This window comes from Palaemon carinicauda, chromosome 8 (genome assembly GCF_036898095.1).
Source record: "Palaemon carinicauda isolate YSFRI2023 chromosome 8, ASM3689809v2, whole genome shotgun sequence".
NCBI lineage: Eukaryota > Metazoa > Arthropoda > Malacostraca > Decapoda > Palaemonidae > Palaemon > Palaemon carinicauda.
Window position 1 is genome coordinate 101125548 of NC_090732.1, and position 5000 is coordinate 101130547.

The window sequence follows — 5000 nt, forward strand, 5'->3', positions numbered from 1 at the left end:
GTGTCTGTGTGTGTGTGTATAATATATTGTTTTTCTAATCGCCAAGTATGGTAAATCGCTAGTTGTATCATTAAAGTGAATTAGTAAAAGTAGACGTGTTAGAAGAATTTATTTAATATTTATCGTTTATATATTGGAGTGAAATTAAAATACATTTAATTGATATTGATTTTTAGAAAATTTGCAGCAACAAACCTCGAGTTAATCAGTCCGCTATTAGATTAAAGTGAGTAATTTTGGCTTCAATCTTTTACTTTATGCTGGCGTATTATGGGAAAAAAAATAAGAAATTTAGTTTTCCTCATTTCTAAAGTTATTAAAGTAACATCTGTAGCTTATTCCAGTTAATCATAATACATTTTGAATTCATACTAGAAAATAGTTTCTTCAATCCTCTATCCCTCGAATCATAGTCAGAAAATACAGCCTAAATATTTCACGTGAATCTAAGGTATATGAATTGTGGAGTTTTCATCACTTTGGAAGATAAATAGAGACCTGTACTGATCGTGATTGTTTTACCCTTAAGGGGGAATTAAAGAGGTCCTTTGAATGTGGTATTTGTACTGAATTTCGAATATGTCTATAAGGGATTTTCTTTAGATGCTCCATTCATATAATGGGATTTTCCTAATTTGAAATGTATAGAGTGAAGGTACTTCCAGAATTGGGATATAAATCGTTTATAGAAGACATCATAATCCTTTTGAGCAAAAATACGTGGCATTTTGTAATATAATTCTAAACGACAAAGACAAAACTTCTTTATCGTTACGTGTTTGAAACAGGCCGAAGCCTTTTTCAATAGCCATACCGGTGACCTAAACATTAGTATCAAAATGACTTGTTATTGAGGCAATATTGTCATCTTTTACTTATTTTTAGTGTGTTTTATTGCAGTATTTGTAAATGTGGGGATTAACGCTTTTCTTTTATAGAATTAGAAACAAACATTATTCGTCAGCATTTAGGTTTTGCAGTGATAAATCTTTCATGATTTCTAATAAAATACTTTGCCTTTAGCTATTGTCACTGATGCTTTACTATAATATTAGTCAACGATAATATTTAGACAGGAAAAGATGATGATCATATTCACATTTGTATTAAGATGTGCAATAGAGTACTCAACATCTGTTAGACACTAATGTGCATGTTGCAAGCGATACTATTGTATTTTGGCCAAGTTCATTTTACTGTGCACTTAACACAGACACAACTGGACATCCTGGAAAAGGGACCACAAATGGCAAATGTTTTGGTGCAGGGAAAGGTTACTGCCTTACTGGTATGGTTCATACTTTTGCTGCGGCAAATTAATAAGGAACTTCCAACTGCTTCAGGATCACTGCATAGGTTTCTGCGTGAGGGTGGAAAGTAGGTTGAGGCACCGTTTACATTGGCGACTTGTTTTTTGCACAATTTTGTTCATAATTTGATCTAAACGCAGTTTCTAACGTCTTGAACATATATCTTTGGTGTTGTATCGTATTTGATGCTTGAAAATTAAAATCTGTTCCCTAACAATCGGATTTGACAATACTTTATGCCAGCCTAATAGACTCTCTTGAAGTCGTATCTTCTTGGAATTGGTATTAGGATTATTATTTTTCTTTGTTATTTATCCAATCATAGACCTAACAAAAGCAATGAAAGTTAAATACGATAACAAAATTCTACATTTTCTGGAATAAGAAATAAAGATTAGGAATTAAAATTTTCTTTCATGGATAATTTGCTTCTCATGAAGTTGGTTGAGGTTTACTTTGAAGAATATGGTCACCTCTCCTAATATTGAAGTCATTAACTACCTCTCAATCTTGTGACATCATAGAATATACATTTACATCAATGTTACAGTTTTTTTCAACATAGCATTGTAGTATCTGTTCAGAGTAACAATTCGTTGCCTCAAATTCTTTATCACACGGTAATGGGTCTGTTTCTTAAATGTTTGTGTAAAAGAATCCTGTTGATGAAGAAGTAGCAAGTGGAAATTGAAATTAGTATTAAGTTCTAATGTGGCCACAGTGCTCTTTCCAGATTTGCTGAATAATCTTGTCGTAACTTGTGTTCATGGTAAAATACCTGTGGTATTTCAATTGCATTTATAATATAAAAAATATATTAGAATATCTAGCTTATTTCCAGCATTAGTGATGTTCAACTATTTCGTTTTATTGTAAATTGCCCAATAGAGGGAGAAATTATCTTCACATACGAAAACTGACCGCCATTACTTTAACATACAATTCATGAAATAATGCTTACAGAATCAATGCCTAGTAGATAGACTTGGTATTGCCATCATTTATCGGGAAAAGAAAAGAAGTCTTACATTTGTGTGATTATTAGAAATGAGCAATGCGCCATGAAATGTTTTAATTATATAGCTACCTGATCATCCTAGCAAAACAAGTGAGAAAGTTTCCTGAGTTGGTGATAAATCGTAACTGCAGGTGTTCATATGGAGGCATTGGTGCTCTTTTTAAAGGCCTGATTCACGAGAAATTTAGCCATAAATAGATTTTCTCAACAGAGACTGACCATATATGCATATGATCAGGGGCAAAGCCCTCTCTCCACCCAAGCTAGGACTAAGGAAGGCCAGACAATGGCTGTTGAAGATTCAGTAGAGAGACCTATAGGCTCCCCCAAACCCCCCATCCTTAGCTCACAGGGAGGGTGAGGTTACAGCGACCAAAAGGACTAACGAGTTTGAGCGGGACTCGAGCCCCAGTCTGGCGACCACCAGTCAGGGACGTTACCACATAGACCACCACAACCATGAACAAAGTAAAATGCATGTGAAGAAACATTGAGATTTGATTATACGGTATTCAATTGCTATTTGTTCGCACAAGCTTCTTAAAAATGACTCAATCCTTTTTCACTTATTCATCGTTACTTTTGAACTGTAGGTACTATAGTGTGGTAAGTTTAATAACGAAAAGATAAAACCTAAGTCACAAAGGAAACCATGGTCCTGCTGAATATCCATCTGAAGGATAAGATGACTGCTTCAAGTTAGGATATTGGTTTGGCCTCCTCTGTCAATACCATTTTTGTGTGATTCATAGTATTTCATAATTTTATTTGAAGTAATAGTTTCAAATTCTATTATAAGGGCGTCAATGCTTGACAATGAGCTAACCTTGTGCCTATGCTGGAAGTGATGGGTGACTTATTTATGAATATCTGTGATGCGACATGATAGGAATCTCAGTCAGTTAGTCAAGCAGATATACATCTTTTTTGAAAATATACTATTTTATTCTTATACTTCATACAATTTTTGTGTTCAGGAAGTGTAAGAAAGTAAGTAAATTAAGTTTCAATTATTGTTCCTCCTATTTAGTCCTTTATTTTTCTTTTCTTTCCACGATTTAATCAAGTTAAATAAAATGTCATTATAAATGATAAATATTAGCATGGTCTTGAATAATCCTCATTTTTTTTACAAGGGGCCTTTGATGAATGATAACGTTACTTGGGATGTGATATATTGAAATATTATGTCTCTGTAATATCTCTTTATCAGCTACAATGACCGATTTTAATCACTATGCTGGATATTATATCTAGTGAATAGAAACGGGTCGGTCATTGGTGGATCTGGTTCCTCTTTTTATCCTTGGTATAAAATGACATGAAAAGAGAAAAGAGCAGAAAGGTCAGAAGGAAGTTATAGAATGTATCTTAAAGGAAGCGTGATAGTAGAAACTAAAGTAATTGAAGTTAGTGTTTTTATGGTTACAGACTCCCATAGTGTAAATGTAGAAACCCTGTGTTGAGGATTATGGCCAGTAGCACATCTCACGCAGTGTACTGTCGGCATTACAAAAGTATCTTTGCAGTGCCCCTACTGCCCATGGCTACACCTACTTTTAGGTCTTGTACTTTACATCCATTCCCACTACCTTTCTTACATTTTGTCAAACCTCTTAAACTTTCACTTTACAGTATAATTTCAAGTTTTACCTGAACTAGGTCACCCCTTGGCACTGAATGGCGTCACCAGCTCAATCAGCTGGCTATATGGTTCAAATTTCATAAATCCATACAGACCATAAATGTGGAAAGAAGGGACCTAAGAAGTGGTAAAAGATTGTTTGAAAGAAAGGTGAGGCTGAGGGAAGATGGATTCAAGATTTCATAGACAGTAAGAGTTGAGTAATGTTTCTAGTATTTTATTCATAGTAGATAGGATGAATGTCGGAGGATTAGAACAGGGACAGACCAGTTTACCCAAAAATTTATGGGAAATTGGGTTGGAATGCACTCCAAGTCAGATTAACTGTCAGGTTTTAATATTCAAAGAATCCTATAAACCTTATGAGCAAAGAATTTATTAAGGAGGACTTGGGATTAGCCAATGGTTGAGTAGGACGATTTAGATAGCTAGAATATCTGAAAAGAGTTAACCGTAAAGTTAAGCCTTAGAGTTTGTTCTTTTGACTAGAAGAGCACACAATATAAGTGTACTAGTACAAAAGAGAGGTGTAAGTTAGACTTACATATTTAGTTGAGAACTCTATCTAGTTAGGATGAGATTATTTTTCAGTTTAAAATGTCATGAAGATTTCAGATTTCCTCTTGATGTCATCATGGATAAACTTACCATGAAACAGATGACATGGTGATAAAGACCTTTTCCCAATATGGGAAGACTTTGGGGCTAAGAAAATCCAAAATGGAGTATTTAAAAACACAAAGCCTCTATCCACAAGCATTTACACGACCGGATAAAGTGAAGGGATAAATGGAGAAGTAATGCTTTGCAAAAGGAACTTAGTATTATAGAAGATTGCAACAAAACCTGGCGGCAGTGATACATCACATGGCTTAAAAGTCTATAACATAGGTAAACACATCTATTGTACTATCAGTAGTTATAAGCTAATTTGTGTTACTGATGTTTCATAAATAGTTTAGTTTGAGCTGAAAACGCAAGGCAACTCCATATAATTGTGATCTTGAGGTCCTTTAACTCGCATTCA

The 5000-nt window shown here is 34.3% G+C and overlaps 1 protein-coding gene across 2 annotated transcripts in view; it reads right to left on the minus strand.

Annotated features, from left to right (window-relative positions):
• Nucleotides 1-5000, minus strand: part of LOC137644938 (uncharacterized) — a 357605-nt gene that overhangs the window by 981 nt on the left and 351624 nt on the right. The gene's annotated exons all lie outside the window — the stretch shown is intronic.